Source organism: Tachyglossus aculeatus, unplaced genomic scaffold, assembly GCF_015852505.1.
Source record: "Tachyglossus aculeatus isolate mTacAcu1 unplaced genomic scaffold, mTacAcu1.pri scaffold_101_arrow_ctg1, whole genome shotgun sequence".
Taxonomy (NCBI): Eukaryota; Metazoa; Chordata; class Mammalia; order Monotremata; family Tachyglossidae; genus Tachyglossus; species Tachyglossus aculeatus.
In genome coordinates this window covers 2146689-2166028 of record NW_024044842.1, presented here as the reverse complement: position 1 = coordinate 2166028, position 19340 = coordinate 2146689, and the positions used below count along the sequence as shown (strand labels likewise).

At 45.1% G+C, this 19340-nt stretch overlaps 17 non-coding genes across 17 annotated transcripts; 8 read left to right on the top strand and 9 right to left on the bottom strand.

Moving 5' to 3' along the window:
- Window positions 1-554: 554 nt before the first annotated feature.
- On the top strand, window positions 555-648 carry TRNAI-UAU. Its single transcript has 2 exons — window positions 555-592; window positions 613-648. It is a non-coding gene; the product is annotated as a tRNA-Ile (tRNA).
- A 231-nt stretch (window positions 649-879) lies between these two features.
- Window positions 880-950, bottom strand: TRNAG-GCC. The gene has a single exon. It is a non-coding gene; the product is annotated as a tRNA-Gly (tRNA).
- Window positions 951-3102: 2152 nt separating this feature from the next.
- TRNAS-GCU lies at window positions 3103-3184 on the top strand. The gene has a single exon. It is a non-coding gene; the product is annotated as a tRNA-Ser (tRNA).
- Window positions 3185-4768: 1584 nt separating this feature from the next.
- Window positions 4769-4875, top strand: TRNAL-CAA. Its single transcript has 2 exons — window positions 4769-4806; window positions 4830-4875. It is a non-coding gene; the product is annotated as a tRNA-Leu (tRNA).
- Window positions 4876-6224: 1349 nt separating this feature from the next.
- On the bottom strand, window positions 6225-6296 carry TRNAP-UGG. Its single transcript has one exon. It is a non-coding gene; the product is annotated as a tRNA-Pro (tRNA).
- Window positions 6297-8238: 1942 nt separating this feature from the next.
- Window positions 8239-8310, top strand: TRNAQ-UUG. Its single transcript has one exon. It is a non-coding gene; the product is annotated as a tRNA-Gln (tRNA).
- Window positions 8311-8907: 597 nt separating this feature from the next.
- Window positions 8908-8994, bottom strand: TRNAR-UCU. Its single transcript is given in 2 exon segments — window positions 8908-8943; window positions 8958-8994. It is a non-coding gene; the product is annotated as a tRNA-Arg (tRNA).
- Window positions 8995-9382: 388 nt separating this feature from the next.
- On the top strand, window positions 9383-9454 carry TRNAQ-CUG. Its single transcript has one exon. It is a non-coding gene; the product is annotated as a tRNA-Gln (tRNA).
- Window positions 9455-10022: 568 nt separating this feature from the next.
- On the bottom strand, window positions 10023-10095 carry TRNAV-AAC. The gene has a single exon. It is a non-coding gene; the product is annotated as a tRNA-Val (tRNA).
- Window positions 10096-11703: 1608 nt separating this feature from the next.
- TRNAV-AAC lies at window positions 11704-11776 on the bottom strand. The gene has a single exon. It is a non-coding gene; the product is annotated as a tRNA-Val (tRNA).
- Window positions 11777-13129: 1353 nt separating this feature from the next.
- Window positions 13130-13201, top strand: TRNAQ-CUG. Its single transcript has one exon. It is a non-coding gene; the product is annotated as a tRNA-Gln (tRNA).
- A 577-nt stretch (window positions 13202-13778) lies between these two features.
- Window positions 13779-13851, bottom strand: TRNAV-AAC. Its single transcript has one exon. It is a non-coding gene; the product is annotated as a tRNA-Val (tRNA).
- Window positions 13852-14900: 1049 nt separating this feature from the next.
- TRNAY-GUA lies at window positions 14901-14989 on the bottom strand. Its single transcript is given in 2 exon segments — window positions 14901-14936; window positions 14953-14989. It is a non-coding gene; the product is annotated as a tRNA-Tyr (tRNA).
- A 1507-nt stretch (window positions 14990-16496) lies between these two features.
- Window positions 16497-16578, top strand: TRNAL-UAG. Its single transcript has one exon. It is a non-coding gene; the product is annotated as a tRNA-Leu (tRNA).
- Window positions 16579-17520: 942 nt separating this feature from the next.
- TRNAL-CAG lies at window positions 17521-17603 on the top strand. Its single transcript has one exon. It is a non-coding gene; the product is annotated as a tRNA-Leu (tRNA).
- Window positions 17604-18561: 958 nt separating this feature from the next.
- Window positions 18562-18644, bottom strand: TRNAL-CAG. The gene has a single exon. It is a non-coding gene; the product is annotated as a tRNA-Leu (tRNA).
- A 266-nt stretch (window positions 18645-18910) lies between these two features.
- On the bottom strand, window positions 18911-18983 carry TRNAF-GAA. Its single transcript has one exon. It is a non-coding gene; the product is annotated as a tRNA-Phe (tRNA).
- Between the last annotated feature and the right edge of the window lie 357 nt (window positions 18984-19340).

Here is a 19340-nt window from a genome sequence, read left to right as displayed (position 1 = left end):
GTGTGGTAGGAAAGTTTGTGTATACTAATTCATTCAATCTTATTTATTAATAATGATGGCTTTTGTTAAGCGCTTACTATGGGCCCTGCACTGTTCTAAGCGCTGGGGAGGTTACAAGGTGATCAGGTCGCCCCACGTGGGGCTCACAGTCTTCATCCCCATTTTACAGATGAGGGAACTGAGGCCCAGAGAAGTGAAGTGACTTACCCAAAGTCACACTTGTCAGCTGTGTGACTTTAGCCAAGTCACTTCACTCTCTGGGCCTCAGAGGTCACGGGTTCTAATCCTGCCTTCGCCACTTGTCATCTGTGTGACTTTGGGCAAGTCACTTCACTACTCTGGGCCTCAGTGACCTCATCTGGAAAATGGGGATGAAGACTGTGAGCCCCAGGTGGGATAACCTGATCACCTTGTATCCTCTCCAGCGCTTAGAACAGTGCTCTGCACATAGTAAGCGCTTAACAAATATTATTATGTGTGTGTATATGTGTGGGTGTGTGTTAAAACTACCAGCTGTCGATTTTAGAATTTGTAAAAAAAAGGAAAGAAATGTAGCTCCAGTGGCGCAATCGGTTAGCGCGCGGTACTTATAGGACGGTACGAGCGTGGGTGATGCCGAGGTTGTGAGTTCGACCCTCACCTGGAGCACGTTTTTTGTTATTCCCCGGCTGCTTTCATTCTACCCAATACTAATAATGGTATTTATTAAGCGCTTACTATGTGCAAAAAACACATAGTAGTAGGTTGGGAAGGGACCGTCCCTATATGTTGCCAACGTGTACTTCCCAAGCGCTTAGTACAGTGCTCTGCACACAGTAAGCGCTCAATAAATACGATTCATTGATTGAGAGATGGAGATTCCGAAGCAAAAAAAAAGCTTGCATTGGCCGGGAATCGAACCCGGGCCTCCCGCGTGGCAGGCGAGAATTCTACCACTGAACCACCAATGCCTACGATTAATTGTTTCAACTTTCCTCATTTACCGGTTACATCACGATGTGGCTGCCCGAAGAATAAAAACGATATAGTAATGCTAATAATATTAATAATGAGAGTATTTGTTAAGAGCTTAACTGTTCTCAGCGCTTCTAGACTGTGAGCCCGCTGTTGGGTAGGGACCGTCTCGAAGTGTTGCCAACTTGGACTTCCCAAGCGCTTAGTGTAGTGCACTGCACACAGTAAGCGCTCAATAAATACGATTTTTTAAAAAAGCGCTGGGGGAGATACAAGGTAATCAGGTTGTCCCACATCGGGCTCACAGTCTTAATCTCCATTTTACAGATGAGGTAACTGGGGCCCAGGGAAGTTAAGTGACTTGCCCAAAGTCACACAGGGAGATGTGACCAAGATCATATAATCAGTATGGCTATGAATCATCATCAATCGTATTTATTGAGCGCTTACTATGTGCAGAGCACTGTCGACTTGATTCATCAAACAGAAACTCCTTATCATAGGCTTTAAAGTATTCATTTTGCCCCCTCCTATCTTACCTCCCTGAATTCCTAGTACAGCCCAGCCTGCGCTCTTCTCTCGTTTAATGTCTGTTCTCCGTCTCCCCGTTTTATCATCAATCGTATTTATTGAGCGCTTACTATGTGCAGAGCACTGTACTAAGCGCTTGGGAAGTACAAATTGGCAACATGTAGAGACAGTCCCTACCCAACAGTGGGCTCACAGTCTAAAAGGGGGAGACGGAGAACAAAACCAAACATACTAACAAAATAAAACAAATAGAATAGATATGTACAAGTAAAATAAATCAATAAATAGAGTAATAAATATGTACAAACATATATACATCTATCCAGGTGCTGTGGGGAAGGGAAGGAGGTAAGATGGGGGGGATGGAGAGGGGGACGAGGGGGAGAGGAAGGAAGGGGCTCAGTCAGTCCCAGTTTTAGACTGGGAGCCCACTGTTGGGTAGGGACTGTCTCTCTATGTTGCCAACTTGTACTTCCCAAGCGCTTAGTACAGTGCTCTGCACACAGTAAGCGCTCAATAAATACGATTGATTGATTGATTGATTGGTTCTTCCCTGTCCCTCGTCTATCCCACCACCTCCCTCTCGCCCACGTCCCGCCTCTGGCCTGGCTCGCCCTCCCTCTTCATATTCGGCAGATGATCACTCTCCCCACCTTCAAAGACTAATTAAAATCCCGTCTCCTCCAAGAGGCATTTCCAGGCTAAATCCACATTTCCTCTCTTCCCACTCCTTTCGGTGTCGCCTTTGTGGATGTGCGCTCTTTATTCTCCCCTCCCTCAGCCTTCCAGCACGAATTCACACATCCCTAATTTCCTAATTTATTTTTGACTATCTTCCCCTCTAGGCTGTATGCTCGTTTTGAGCAGGGAACGTGTGCCAACTCTTATATTGTCCTCTCCCAAGCACGTCATAGAGTGCTCTGCACACTGTAACCACTTTTTACAAATAAGATTGATTGAGTGGTCTATTGAGCATCTATTGGGTGCAGAGCACAAGGGGAGATAATAATAATGGCATTTATTAAGCGCTTACTATGTGCAAAGCACTGTTCTGAGTGCTGGGAAATGGAATTAGTAGACAGGATTCTTGCTTTCCAGTGGGGGAGAGGGAAACTAAAACACCTTCCTGACAGGAGGAGGGATGCGCTTGATTGGGAGAGAAGAGGAGAGGCAGAAGGGACAGGGAGATGGGGTTGTATCTCTGGGAGTCTCTGTCCATCATCATCATTATCATCATCAATCGTATTTATTGAGCGCTTACTGTGCTCAGTACTCTGCAGAGCACTGTACTAAGCGCTTGGGAAGTACAAATTGGCAACATATAGAGACAGTCCCTGCCCAACAGTGGGCTCACAGTCTAAAAGGGGGAGACAGAGAACAAAACCAAACTAACAAAATAAAATAAATAGAATAGATATGTACAAGTAAAATAGTCTGGGTGTTTTGAGGCCCAGCCCGGCCCTCCCCGTCTCTCCCCACGGAAGCAGCAGGGGATGGGATGGGCAAGGCCCCTGGACAACCTGCCCCCAAAAGTCTCCCCGTAAGGACAAATCTTTTGGAATTATAATTACAATTTCCTTCTCGAGATCCAGGAGGTAAAAAAGAAATCCAGCTGGGGACGAGGTGGCCGAGTGGTTAAGGCGATGGACTGCTAATCCATTGTGCTCTGCACGCGTGGGTTCGAATCCCACCCTCGTCGTGGCTGTTTCATTTTCTTTCCACGGTCAGTCACACAACCCGCCACACGTGTCCCAAAGTCACGTCTGTCTAAAAGTAATTAGGACGGGGGTAGGAGAGAGCATTTCATAGACTAGCGTCAGTTTTGTTGCTCGAAGCTGTCTATAATGTCGCAGAGGAGAACTTGCATTTAAAATATAATCGTGATTTCTGGTAAGCGCTTACTTTGGGACAAGCACTGTTCTAAGCGCTGGAGTAGATACAATAATAATAATGATGGCATTTTCTTTTAGACTGTGAGCCCACTGTTGGGTAGGGACTGTCTCTATATGTTGCCAACTTGTACTTCCCAAGCGCTTAGTACAGTGCTCTGCACACAGTAAGCGCTCAATAAATACGACTGATTGACTGATTGTTGAGCGCTTACTATGTGCCAAGCAGTTTGAATACGGTCTCGGTCCCACATAGGGTTCACAGGCGAAGTAGGAGGGAGTACCGGTAACACTTGCTATGCACTTTTTATGTGCCAAATATTGTACATTAGTCAGGGGTTCAAATCCCAGCTCCGCCAATTGTCAGCTGTGTGACTTTGGGCAAGTCACTTCACTTCTCTGAGCCTCAGTTACCTCATCTGTAAAATGGGGATTAAGACTGTGAGCCCCCCATGGGACAATCTGATCACCTTGTAATCTCTCCAGTGCTTAGAACAGTGCTTTGCACATAGTAAGCGCTTAATAAATGCTATTATTATTATTATCTAAGCACTGAGGTCGATGAGAGACAGCTAGGTCCCACTGTCTTAAGTAGAGGGGAGAGCAGGTATTGAATTTTCCTGATGAGGAATCTAAGATTCCTTCTCTGACTCTGATTCCCTCCTCTTCTCTCCGAGGAAAAGCCTAAAGCTGGGGAGGAAACTCTATCTGAGAGCCAATTAAGATATTATGTTCCCTTCCCATAACGAGCATATTATGTTCCCTTCCCATAACAAGCCTACAGTCTACAGGAGAGAGACATTGAAATTAACCTCATATATGTACGTAAGTGCGGTGTGAACAGCAAATGCTAAAAAGGCACGGATCCAAATGCAGAGGCGATGCAGAAGGGAGAGGGAGTGGGGGGAAAGAAAGTTGAAATGGGGAGGGCCTTTTGGGAAGGAAGGTGGGAGGTGAGTGAGGTAAGGCTTCTTGTAGAAGATGCAATTGCATTTAATATGATTAAATATGGCTGTGAAGGGAGTGATGGTCTGTCATCTCTGCAGGACACCTCCACCGGGGAGGAGCAGCCGGACAACCCGGGTCCGTGAGAAATCACATGAACCCAGAGGAGCTCGCAGAGACCACAGAACACAGGTAGGCAACACCAAAACCAGGCGGAGAGAGGCCTTTTTCCTCTATAATAATAATAATGATGGCAATCTATAGACTGTGAGCCCGTTGTTGGGTAGGGATTATTTCTCTCTGTTGCCGAATTGTACTTTCCAACCGCTTAGTCCAGTGCTGTGCACACAATAAGCTCTCAATAAATACCATCGAATAAATGGTAATAACAGTCTTTTCTCACTCTGGGCATTTTCTAGGAGGAGAGAGGAAAGCGTTGAGTTGTAGGTGTCAGGATGGCCGAGTGGTCTAAGGCGCCAGACTCAAGTTAACACTTCCCTTAGTTGGGGCTTCTGGTCTCCGAATGGAGGCGTGGGTTCGAATCCCACTTCTGACACTCCCTTTTTTTTCTCAAGTGGTAGCAACAGCTATTCTTTTCTTGTGCTAGTAAACTCTTTAGGGTTGCAGACACATACCCTGCCCACAATGAGTGTAAAAACGAGAGGGAAGGGGAGACAGGCATTAATATAAATAAATAAATTACAGTTATGCGCATAAGTGCTGTGGGGCTGGGAGGGGGGAAGAACAAAAGGAGAAAGAGCGACGCAGAAGGGAGTGGGAGAAGAGGAAAGGGGGATTTAGTCAGGGAAGGCCTCTTGGAGGAGATGAGCCTTTAATAAGGCTTTGAACTGGGGGAGAGTCATTGTCTAGCGCGAGCCTCTTTGGTGTATTACTGATTTTCCCTTCAAAATAGTTAGTATTCCATCAGGACGAGTTCCCGAGTGTTGGAGAGATTGCGGGGAGGGCCCAGGCAGAATGTGCGGGGAGAGATAAAGGTGCCACAGCAAAATAAAATCTGCATTGGCCGGGAATCTAACCCGGGCCTCCCACATGGCCGGAGAAAATTTTACCACTTATGCAATGCTCTTAATACTTCCCCTCCACTGTACCAATTTGCTGGTGCTCTCAGTATTGGGATGCCCAAATACTAAAGAAAGAATGTGGCCAGTAAATCAAGCAATCAATCCATCGATCATATTTACTGGGCGCTTAGTACAGTGTAGGCCACTGCAGACTCTGCAGACGACTCGTACGATATAACAGAATTGGTACACGTTTCCTGCTCACAATGAGCAGACAGTCTATGGTCGCAGCTGTGAAATTACAAGTAAGGGAAGAGGGGAGTGACGAACAGTGTGGTCTGAGGTTTACATCTTGATTTTCTTTGTGGAAACTAAGGGTAAATAATTACCTGCCCACAATCCTGCTAGTGTCAAAGCGGTGCTCAACGCCTGTCTCAATCAGTATCTCAATCCATCGGTGATATTTATTGAACACTGACAGCGTGTTACAATACCATTATGGCTTTTGGAATTTCGAGAGGAACTTCCATGTCCAATCGGCTAAAATAGTGGCTCGAATTCCCACGCCACAAAATCTAATACAGAACTTGGCCTGCGCTCCCATAATTATTCCACTCCTTACAGCTCAAAACACTGTTTTTGTAGGGAGTAAGGAAGAGTAGATGGTCTTTCCATCCTGGTCAATATGTTCTCTTCTTCCTCTATCCTGTACCTCAAAATCCTCTTTTCTTATTCCTTTCTTATTTCTCCTCCAGCCCCACCCTTTCGGAGACCTGCATTGAGTACTTTAGTACAGTGCTCTGCACACAGTAAGCGCTCAATAAATACGACTGATTGATTGATTGATTGATTGAGTTAGGCTCTGACAGAAAAAAAAAATCCCGGGCTCGTCCGGGATTTGAACCCGGGACCTCTCGCACCCAAAGCGAGAATCATACCCCTAGACCAACGAGCCTGCTTAAAAGTCATTGGAGAAATGTACTCAGGTGAAATGTCTCTGCGGATGACTTGTCTCTGAAATTAATCCGATTCAATCTACCCACTTAATTGAACGGGAAAAAATCCCCCCAAACCGAACCACGACATCTGTACCCATCCATCACGCACCGAGGGCCCGGAGCCAGGGAATTTCTGGGAACAGAAAATCAAAGCGAGGACGACGATCTCTCCCGGATGCCTCTTGGACGCTCCAGCAAAACCTATCTTTTCCTCAGGATACAAGATCCCGGGAAGAGCTGGAGAACCTCAATCAATCAATCAATCAATCAATCGTATTTATTGAGCGCTTACTGTGTGCAGAGCACTGTACTAAGCGCTTGGGAAGTCCAAGTTGGCAACATATAGAGACGATCCCTACCCAACAGTGGGCTCACAATCTAGAAGGGGGAGACGGAGAACAAAACCAAACATATTAACAAAATAAAATAAATAGAATAGATTTGTACAAGTAAAATAAATAAATAGAGTAATAAATATGTACAAACATATATACATATATTCAGGTGCTGTGGGGAAGGGAAGGAGGTAAGACGGGGGATGGAGAGGGCGACGAGGGGGAGAAGAATCACAGATCGGTCTGAAGAAATAGGCCGGGTGGGAGAGCACAGTATAGCAGTAAAGAGCTTAAGCACTTAGTCCAGTCCTCTGCATCGAGTAAACTCTCAATAAATACCATTGATGATGATGATTATACTCTACCAAGCACTTAATACAGTGTTCCGCACACGGTAAGCGCTCAGTAAATACCATTGATGATGATGATTATACTCTACCAAGCACTTAGTACAATGCTCTGCACACGGTAAGCGCTCAGTAAATACCACTGATGATGACTGTCCTCGCCCGAGTGCTTAGTACAGTGCCCTGCACACAGTAAGAGCTCAATAAATACCACTGATGATGATGACTGTACTCTACCAAGCTCTTACTACATGCTCCGCACACCTATATCTAATTCATATTAGAATGACTAATATCTTCTAAACCCTCTCATTTCCGCTTTTCATTATAGCGTTTCTCCTTACCTCTTTATTATGGAGATTCATAATAAAAATATGATATTTGTTAGGCACTCACTATGTGCTAAACACTGTTCTGAACTCTAGGGTAGATAGACGTTAATCAGGATGGACGCAGTCCTTTGACGACTTGGAAGTCAAAGAAGGAGACCTTGAGACTCACCAGGCCTTTCTTTCATCACCCGACTGGCCTCTAACTTCGTCCCATCCTCCCTTTCATTCAATCGTATTTATTGAGCGCTTACTGTGTGCAGGGCACTGTACTAAGCGCTTGGGAAGTAACTCCCTCATCACAGCTCTGTTCTGTCCCTTTGTGGAAAGAAAGATCTTTCCCTCCTCTCGCTGCTTAATTCGGGTCGACTACTGGGTGTCCGAAATACCCGCACGGACTGCCTATTTTTCAACCATTCTTTCCATTCCTTCACTTCTCTGTGCCTCAGTTGCCGCATCTGTAAAATGGGGATGGAGGCTGTGAGCCACAGATGGGACAGTCCGATTTGCTTGTATCCGCCCCAGCGCTTAATACAGTACCTGGGACGGAGTGAGCGCTTAACGAATACCAATATTATTGCTATTTTATTATTACTATTATTATTATTATCATTATTATTCGTCACTGGTTCGGGGCTAGGGCAGGAGGCGAGGCTACCGAAGGGGAGGAGCTTTGATTCCTTAAAGATCATGCCCCTGCCTCCGGGCTGGATGAACTTCCAACCAACCGGATCTGGATCCGGATTATTCAGGAGCAGCTGCCGGGCGGAGTCGGGATGAGGATTCCTCTGCCGTGACTCGTGGCATTCACTGAAAAATTCATGGAACTGAAACAGTGACTCTTTCCAAAATAAAAATGTAAGTTTCATGGAATGCAGCTGCTACAGTGGTCCCATGGTGTAATGGTTAGCACTTTGGACTTTGAATCCAGCGATCCGAGTTCAAATCTCGGTGGGATCTTCTTATTTTTTCCTCCTCCCCAAAAGTCTGTCCACTTCTACGGAAATCCCATGGAAGCCCCTGGCTCTAACAGCCCTAGGAAAAAACAGCCAATGGCTATCAGGGCTGGAAAAACTTCTGTTTGACTGAAAACAGCAAGAAGTTCCTCTTTGGAAGACTTCCTTGCTCTGCCAAATAAAGACGGGTTCTTTCTTTAATCTCTCTTGCCCCACTTTGAGACTTTAAAGCACTCAATGTAGATCGGGTTTTGTTTTATTTGTTTCTGTATAGATCACGGTTTGCACCAAATGGGAAAAGTTAACTATTACTGATACTGGTACTACGACTAATATTACTAAGACTATTGCTTATCATTATTATAATCATCACCATTATTATGCTTCCTACGTCATATTTTGCTTTTTATAAAAGTTACAGTAATGACAATGATATTATTGTGACAATACTAACATATCTATTACTATAGATGTGTACCGTCCCAGGAATGACCTCTACCCCTTCCTCTGGGGAACTGAACCCCAAAATCACTGGTACCGGAGCAATCGAACCCGACAGACCCGATGGGCTCTTCCCCTATTTTAAGGAAGAAAAGAAACGCGACTCTGGTGGGACTCGAACCCACAACCTTTGAATTGCCTCCTCTACACTAGAAGTCCAATGCGCTATCCATTGCGCCACAGAGCCAGATGTGAGAAACAATTTCACATCAGCGGTATCGGTGGAATTGGGAAATACAGTTTTTCTGTTCTCCTGGCCATCCAGAAAAGAAGTTTCCGGTGAGTTTTTAATCCTGCGGCCTACCTGGATTCTCCATTCTAGTCCTGCGCATCCCCAACGTCAGGCATAGGTGGAATTTCGGGGATTTTCCAAGTGTGGAGTCTCCAGGAGGGGCTGAGACCTCCAGTAGAGGAAAGGTGAGCCATCAAATGTCTAGGAAGCCACCGAATCCCGTCCTAAAACATTTTTTTTCGTAGGTAACTCCGGTGGATTTCAGGATACAGATACTTCTATCACAATACGAATGTACCACACTGCATTCAGAGAAAGTACGACGACAAACGCGCTCAATAAGGGCCCCATGGTGTAATGGTTAGCACTCTGGACTCTGAATCCAGCGATCCGAGTTCAAATCTCGGTGGGACCTTAATTTTTTTCTTCCTTATATCCCGGTCTGCATCTTGGAGTCCTATTCCTCCCGCGCCCAGAAGTGTCTGACGAGTCACTTTGGTTGTCTGAAGGGTGCAGTTTACATCTTTTTTTATATATAATGGCATTTGTTAAGTGCTTACTATGCGCAAAGCACTGTTCTAAGCGCTGGGCTTAGACACAGACATAGGTGGTCTTCAGCTGGACCTTCGTCACCTCCGTCCTCCTCGCATTCTCCATGATTAATGAGATTTTTTTTTCGCTCAAGGAATGAGTCACGGATAGTGTTACGGTTACCAGGAAAATAGGTTTTCAGAGGTCATGGGTTCATATCCCGCCTCCACCACTTGTCAGCTGTGTGACTTTGGGCAAGTCACTTCACTTCTCTGTGCCTCAGTTACCTCATCTGCAAAAATGAGGTTTAAGACTGTGAGCCTCACGTGGGACAACCTGATCCCCTCGTAAACTCCCCAGCGCTTAGAACAGTGCTTTGTACATAGTAAGCGCTTAATAAATGCCATCATTATTATTGCGGATGGTGATATTGAAACGCTGCGAAAACTTTATGTTTCCGCCCGGTTTCGAACCGAGGACCTTTCGCGTGTTAGGCGAATGCGATAACCACTACACTACGGAAACCATTTAACCTCCCCCTTGCGAACCAGAGAATAGAGAGAGAAAAATAATGTTGAACCACTGTGACCAAAAAGGAATGCAAGGATGTACCAGCTTGAAATAGCGGAATGAAGAACTGAATATGCAAAGAAATACACAAACAAAAACATACCTACGAACCGTCTCTATATGTTGCCGACTTGTACTTCCCAAGCGCTTAGTACAGTGCTCAAGTGTACAGTGCTTAGTACACGGTAAGCGCTCAATAAATACGATTGAATGAATACGGGATGAGAATAGAATAGAGGAATGGAATAGAAAAGTGCTAAGCATATTATGGAGTTGATGATCTAACTTGGATTTTGTGAGTTAATCAGGAAAGATTTCCCAGAGGAAGTGCGTTTCTAGGAAGGTTGGGAAGATGGGGACAAGTGTAGTCTGGCCGATTTGGGATGGGAAGGATTCCCGGGATGGAAGAATGGAGAGAACGGGAGAAAGAGAGAAGGAGGAAGGCGAGAGAGCCAGGCGCGGATAGTAGATGGGGATGGGAAAAGTGAAGAGGACGAGGTGTAGAACAGCTGGAAAAACTGATGATGATGTTTTTGGTATTTGTGGAGCGCTTACTATAATAATAATGTGGAATAGGCATAGGTGGAATTTCGGGGATTTTCCAAGTGTGGAGTCTCCAGGAGGGGCTGAGACTTCCAGTAGAGGAAAGGTGAGCCATCAAATGTCTGGGAAGCCACCGAATCCCGTCCTAAAACACTTTTTTTCGTAGGTAACCCCGGTGGATTTCAGGATACAGATACTTCTATCACAATACGAATTTACCACACTGCATTCAGAAAAGTTACGACGACAAAAGCGCTCAGTAGGGGCTACATGGTATGATGGTTAACCCTCTGGCCTCTGAATCCAACGATCCGAGTTCAAATCTCGGTGGGACCTTAATCTGTTTCTTCCTTATATCCCGGTCTTCATCTTGGAGTCCTGCTCCTCCCACGCCCAGAAGTGTCTGACGAGTTACTGTGGCCGTCTGAAGGGTGCAGTTTACATCCTTTTTTATATATATAATGGCATTTGTTAAGTGCTTGCTATGCGCAAAGCACTGTTCTAAGCGCTGGTCTTTAATTGGACCTTCGTCACCTCCGTCCTCCTCGCATTTTCCATGATTAATGAGATTTTTTTTCGCTCAAGGAATGAGTCACGGATAGTGTTAAAGTTACCATGAAAATATGTTTTCAGAGGTCATTGGTTCATATCCCGGCTCCAATCAATCAATCAATCAATCAATCAATCGTATTTATTGAGCGCTTACTGTGTGCAGAGCACTGTACTAAGCGCTTGGGAAGTACAAGTTGGCAACATATAGAGACAGTCCCTACCCAACAGTGGGCCTCCACCACTTGTCAGCTGTGTGACTTTGGGCAAGTCACTTAACTTCTCTGTGCCTCAGTTACCTCATCTGTAAAAATGGGGATTAAGACTGTGAGCCCCACGTGGGACAACCTGATCACCTTGTAAACTCCCCAGCGCTTAGAACAGTGCTTTGCACATAGTAAGCGCTTACTAAATGCCATCATTATTATTATTGCGGAAGGTGATATTATTGAAACGCTGCAAAAAGGTTAATGTTTCCGCCCGGTTTCGAACCGAGGACCTTTCGCGTGTTAGGCGAATGTGATAACCACTACACTACGGAAACGGCTTACACTCCCATTGCGAACCAGAGAATAGAGAGAGAAAAATAATGTTGAACCACTGTAACCAAAAGGGAATGCAAGGACGTACCAGCTTGAAATAGCGGAATGAAGAACTGAATATACAAAGAAAAACACAAACAAAAACATACCTACGAACCGTCTCTATATGTTGCCGACTTGTACTTCCCAAGCGCTTAGTACAGCGCTCAAGTGTACAGTGCTTAGTACACGGTAAGCGCTCAATAAATACGACTGAATGAATACGGGATGAGAAGAGGAATGGAATAGAAAAGTGCTAAGCATATTATGGAGTTGATTATCTAACTTGGATTTTGTGTGTTAATCAGGAAAGATTTCCCAGAGGAATTGCGTTTCTAGAAAGGTTGGGAAGATGGGGAGAAGTGTAGTCTGGCCGATTTGGGATGGGAAGGATTCCCGGGATGGAAGAATGGAGAGGACGGGAGAAAGAGAGAAGGAGGAAGGAGAGGGAGCCAAGTGCGGATAGTAGATGGGGCTGGGACAAGTGAAGAGGGAGAGGTGTAGAGCAGCTGGAAAAACTGATGATGATGTTCATGGTATTTGCGGAGCGCTTACTATAATAATAATAATTATTATTATTATGGTATTTGTTAAGCGCTTACTATGTGCCAAGCACTGTTCTAAGCGCTGGGGGGGGGGGGGATACAAGGTAATCAGATTGTCCCACATGGGGTTCACAGTCTTAATCCCGATTTTACAGATGAGGGAACTGAGGCCCAGAGAGGTGAAGTGACTTGCCCAAAGTCACAAAGCTGACAAGTGGCGGAGCGGGATTAAAACCCACGACCATTAGATCTCCCAAGCCCGGGCTCTTTCCACTGAGCCACGCTGCTTCGATTTACCCTAGAGTTTAGAACAGTGCTTGGCACATAGTAAGCGCTAAACAAATACCAACATTATTATTATTATCATCATCATCATCATCGCTGTTACAATTTCACCCCATGCGTTAACGGGTATCTGTGGAATTGGGAAATACAGTTTTTCTGTTTTCCTGGTCATCCAGAAAAGAAGTTACCGGTAAATTTTTAATCCTGCGGCCTACCTGGATTCTCCATTCTAGTCCTGCGGATCCCTAACGTCAGGCATAGGTGGAATTTCGGGGATTTTCCAAATGCGGAGTCTCCAGGAGGGGCTGAGACCTCCAGTAGAGGAAAGGTGAGCCATCAAATGCCGGGGAAGCCACTGAATCCCGTCCTAAAACACTGTTTTTCGTAGGTAACTCCGGTGGATTTCAGGATACAGATACTTCTATCACAATATGTATGTACCACACTGCAATCAGAGAAGTTACGACGACAAAAGCGCTCAGTAAGGGCCCCATGGTGTAATGGTTAGCACTCTGGACTCTGAATCCAGCGATCCGAGTTCAAATCTCGGTGGGACCTTAGTCCTTTTCTTCCTTATATCCTTATATCCTTATATCTGCATCTTGGAGTCCTATTCCTCCCGCCCCCAGAAGTGTCTGACGAGTCACTTTGGTTGTCTGAAGGGTGCAGTTTACATCTTTTTTTTTATAATGGCATTTGTTAAGTGCTTATTATGCGCAAAGCACTGTTCTAAGCGCTGGGCTTAGACACAGACATAGGTGGTCTTTAGCTGAACCTTCGTCACCGTCCTCCTCGCATTTTCCATGATTGAGATTTTTTTTTCGCTCAAGGAATGAATCACGGATAGTGCTACGGTCACCATGAAAATATGTTTTCAGAGGTCATGGGTTCAAATCCCGGCTCCACCACTTGTCAGCTGTGTGACTTTGGGCAAGTCACTTCACTTCTCTGTGCCTCAGTTACCTCATCTGCAAAAATGGGGTTTAAGACTGTGAGCCCCACGTGGGACAACCTGATCCCTTTGTAAACTCCCCAGCGCTTAGAACAGTGCTTTGCACATAGTAAATGCTTAATAAATGCCATCATTATTATTATTGCGGATGGTGATATTATTGAAACGCTGCAAAAAGGTTGATGTTTCCGCCCGGTTTCGAACCGAGGACCTTTCGCGTGTTAGGCGAGTGTGATAACCACTACACTACGGAAACGGCTAAAATCCTCTATACGTACTAGGGAATAGAGAGAGAAATATAATGTTGAACTACTGTGACCAAAAAGGAATGCAAGGATGCACCAGCTTGAAATAGAGGAATGAAAAACTGAATATGCAAAGAAATACACAAACAAAACATGCGTACGAACCGTCTCTATATGTTGTCGACTTGTACTTCCCAAGCGCTTAGTATAGTGCTTAACTGTACAGTGCTTAGTACACAGTAAGCGTTCAAGCGCTTAGTACAGTGCTCTGCACATAGTAAGCGCTCAATAAATACGATTGATGATGATAAATACGATTGAATGAATACGGGATGAGAAGAGGAATGGAATAGAAAAGTGCTAAGCATATTATGGAGTTGATGATCTAACTTGGATTTTGTGAGTTAATCAGGAAAGATTTCCCAGAGGAATTGCGTTTCTAGGAAGGTTGGGAAGATGGGGACAAGTGTATGGAAGAATGGAGAGGACGGGAGAAAGAGAGAAGGAGGAAGGAGAGAGAGCCAAGCGCGGATAGTTGATGGGGCTTGGACAAGTGAAGAGGGCGAGGTGTAGAGCAGCTGGAAAAACTGATGCTGATGTTCATGGTATTTGTGGAGCGCTTACTATAGTAATAATAATAATTATTATTATGGTATTTGTTAAGGGCTTACTATGTGCCAAGCACTGTTCTAAGCGCAGGGGGGGGGGGGATACAAGGTAATCAGGTTGTCCCACATGGGGTTCACAGTCTTAATCCCCATTTTACAGATGAGGGAACTGAGGGCCAGAGAAGTGAGGCCCAAAGTCACAAAGCTGACAAGTGGAGGAGTCGGGATTAGAACCCACGACCATTAGAACTCCCAAGCCCGGGCTCTTTCCACTGAGCCACGCTGCTTCGATTTACCCTAGAGTTTAGAACAGTGCTTGGCACATAGTAAGCGCTAAAAAAATACCAACATTACTATTATTATTATTATTATTATTATTATTATTATTATTATCATCGCTGTTACAATTTCACCCCATGCATTAACAGTAGAGGAAAAAAATAAAATCAGACTCCTTCGAGCCGGAATCGAACCAGCGACCTAAGGATACCTAAGTGTAAACGTCTACAGTCCTCCGCTCTACCAGCTGAGCTATCGAAGGGTCATACACGAAATACTTTCGTTCATCCTTCCTCAAAGTCTAGTCTTCCGATGCATCCGTCTAACTGGTCGTTGTATTGGAATACCTGATATATTCAATCCTATTTATGGAGCGCTTACTGTGTGCAGAGCACTGTACTAAGCGCTTGGGAGAGTACACTATAACAATAAACAGACACATTCCCTGCCCTCAACGAGTTTACAGTCTAGAAGTCCTGGAGGTTGTGGGCCACATCGACCCCGGGAATAATAATGATACTAATGATAGCATTGGTTAAGCGCTTACTATGTGCGAAGCACTGATCTAAGCGTAGGGCTCTGCACACAGTAAGCGCTCAATAAATACGACTGAGTACTTCCCAAGCGCTTAGTACAGTGCTCTGCACACAGTAAGCGCTCAATAAATACGATTGATGATGATGATGATGATGAATACAAGGTAATCAGGTTGTCCCACGTGGGGCTCACGGTCTTAATCCCCATTTGACAGATGAGGACACTGAGTCACAGAGAACCGAAATCAGGTTGTCCCACGCGGGGCTCACGGTCTTTATCCCCATTTGACAGATGAGTCACAGAGAACGGAAAGGCTCTTTTCATTCATTCAATCGTATTTATTGAGCGCTTACTGTGTGCAGAGCACTATACTAAGCGCCTCCTTAGGCGTACTTTTCACCTCTATTCACCCGCCAATAGTGTTCCTAACCTGAGGCTGCCGGAACTCAACTCCAAGATTCCTAGAAAGTTTTTTCCAATAGCCCCACTTCTAATCCCTCTCTCTACTGCATCCCTGCTGGAAAAAGGCTCCCTGGAGAGACGTTCCCGGGATTCCCAAAGGTTGTCAAGGGGACACTCAGAGAGGTTGGCCCATCCCCTTTGGGAAAAACACCGCAGCAAACGGTCAGCTAAGAATGAGCCAGGAGCCGTTGGGTAGGGACTGTCTCTATATGTTGCCAATTTGTACTTCCCAAGCGCTTAGTACAGTGCTCTGCACATAGTAAGCGCTCAATAAATACGATTGATGATGATGATGAGAGAGCATCTAATGGATGTTCCAGCACGAATATGGTGGCAACTTGGCCTAGTGGGAAGAACATGGGCTTGGGAATCAGAAGACTTGGATTCCGATCCCGGCTCCGCCACTTGTCTGTTGTGTGAACTTGGGCAAACCACTTCACTTCTCTGTGCCTCGGTTACCTCGTCTGTAAAATGGGCGTTAAGATTGGGAGCCCCATGCGGGACAACTTGATTACCCTGCCCCAGTGCTTGGCACATAAAAAGCGCTTAACAAATACCACTATTATTATTATTAACTCTAGGGTCCGAGGAAACTGGGATGGTTGAGGGCCCCTCATGGTAGAATCCCATTGAGGGGAAGGTCTGGACTGCACAGGAGAGGAGATTTTATCTTTGGAGTATTTACCATAGAAAGGCAGATTTCCACAGTTCAAAAAATCCGCCCAAATCACAACTCCCTCTGATATTAATGAAAATCCCCTAAATAGCGTGGTAGTGTGGCCGAGCGGTCTAAGGCGCTGGATTTAGGCTCCAGTCTCTCCGGAGGCGTGGGTTCGAATCCCACCACTGCCAATCAACCGTTTTATCTCTTTGAGATATTCCATGTTAATGAACACACCATACACACTAAGATTGTTGTATAATAATAATGATGATGGTATTGGTTAAGCGCTTACTATGTGAGAAGCACTGGGGGGATACAAGGTGATTAGGATGTCCCACGTAGTGCTCACAGTTGTAGGAAGTTCTCAAATCAGGCTGTAGCCTCATGAGGTCTAGAAAGGGCGGGGACAAGTTCAAGCAAATAGCAGACCACCGCATGGTCTGTTATAACACGATTATTAGTGAGACACACTAGTGCACATAGTAAGCGCTCAATAAATACGATTGATTGATTGATTGATTAGTGGTGAAGAATGGCAGTTTGAAGGCCGAAAAAACTCAGCTGGGAGAGTATTAAACTGAAGCTCTAAAGGTCCCAGGTTTCGGCAAGTGGCTGTTTTTGTGACTGCAAAATCGGGGAAACTTTTCATCATCATCACCATCATCATCATCAATCGCATTTATTGAGCGCTTACTGTGTGCAGAGCACTGTACTAAGCGCTTGGGAAGTCCAAATTGGCAACACATAGAGACAGTCCCTACCCAACAGTGGGCTCACAGTCTAAAAGGGGGAGACAGAGAACAAAACCAAACATACCAACAAAATAAAACAACTAGAATAGATATGTACAAGTAAAATAAATAAATAAATAGAGTAATAAATATGTACATATATACATGTTCATCCATTTTATCTTGCTTCGGCCTAAACCACGGATGTTACCTATAGGTAGGGATATCAGGGAATATAAGGGACCATGGTCAACCTGATTAGCGTCTTCTCCACGTACTTGAATCTCTCCTTTCCCGTTCTAGCAGGAAGGATAAAAACACAAATCAAAATCCAGGACACCTTGCCATTTGGCCATTCTTCTGCAGTTGAGGACCATCCGAAAAAAGGCGTCCAAAGGAGTCAGGATGGCCGAGCGGTCTAAGGCGCTGCGTTCAGGTCGCAGTCTCCTCTGGAGGCGTGGGTTCGAATCCTACTCCTGACATCCCCTCTTTTCCTTCCCCGCCCTAACTTTTTGTCCATTCTTGCACAAGAAGATATCCTAAAGGGTAGTATTTGGGGGCTAACGGGTTTGGTCATGTGGGCCATGACTCCAGGAACTAGATAAAAATTAGAAACTGTCCCTTACAGTCTATAATCGGAGACAGGCATTAAAATAAACAACGGACGGGGGGACCGGGAAAGTACAAGGAAATGGACCTGAAACGTGGGACTACTTTCGGCTAATGAAGGGGAGAAAAGGTTGGGCTCGTTCAGGATTTGAACCCGGGACCTCTCGCACCCAAAGGGAGAATCATACCCCTAGACCAACGAGCCAACTGGAAAAAATTTTTCAGACTACTCTACTGTCACTCACTCTACTGTCACAAATGACGCCCTGTGTAGACCGTGAGTGGAAGGGGTATCATTCATTCAATAGTATTTTTTGAGAGCTTACTGTGTGCAGAACACTGCACTAAACGCTTGGGAAGTACAAATCGGCAACATATAGAGAAGGTCCCTACCCAACAACGGCTCACAGTCAAGAATCACATTGGTTAGTGTCACCAGTGTGTTAAAGAGGCCTGCAGCAATTGGCCTGCTGCTATGTAATAATAATAATAATAATAATGGTATTTGTTAAGCGCTTACTATGTGCCGAGCATTGTTCTAAACCCTGGGATAGATACAAGGTTATCAGGTTGTCCCACGCGGGGCTCACGGTCTTAATCCCCATTTTACAGATGAGGTAATTGAGTCACAGAGAAATGGAGTGACTTGCTCAAAATCACACAACAGACAAAAGGCGGATCTGGGATAAAAATCCAGGTTCTTCCGACTTCCATTAGTTTTTGGAGTCACGGCCCAAGTGACCAAGCCCAATAGCCCGAAAACTATCCCCGTTAGGATCCTTGGGATATCTTCTGGTAAAAGAATGGCCAAAGTTAGGGCGGGAAAATGGATGTCAGGAGTGGGATTTGAACCCACGCCTCCAGAGGAGACTGCGACCTGAACGCAGCGCCTTAGACCGCTCGGCCATCCTGACACACCAAATCCTTTTTTTTTGGATGGTCCTCAATTGCAGACAAATGGCCAAAGGGCAACTTGTCTGGGATTTTGATTTGTGTTTCTATTCTTCCCGCTAGAATGGGAAAGGAAGGTTTCAAGACGCGAATAAGGGACGGAGACACAATATGTGACCACAGTCCCTTCTATTCCCTATAGATAACGTCCGTGGTTTAGGCCGGAGCAAGATCAAATGGATGAACAGGAAAAGTTTCCCGATTTTGCAGTCACAAAAGGAAAATCACTTGCCGAAACCCGGGATCGAACCAGGGACCTTTAGATCTTCAGTCTAACGCTCTCCCAACTGAGCTATTTCGGCCCACATTCCCCACTTTTTCACCACTGCTAGTCGTGTTATAGCAGATCATAGCAGACTGAGCCCCTTCCTTCCTCCACCCCCACCCACAGCATCTGTATATATGTATATATATTTGTACATATTTATTACTCTATTTATTTTACTTGTACATATTTATTCTATTTATTTTATTTTGTTAAAATGTTTTGTTTTGTTTTGTTTTGTTGTCTGTCTCCCCCTTCTAGACTGTGAGCCCGCCGTTGGGTAGGGACCGTCTCTAGATGTTGCCAACTTGGACTTCCCAAGCGCTTAGTACAGTGCTCTGCACACCGGAAGCGCTCAATAAATACGATTGATTGATTGATTGATTGATTGATT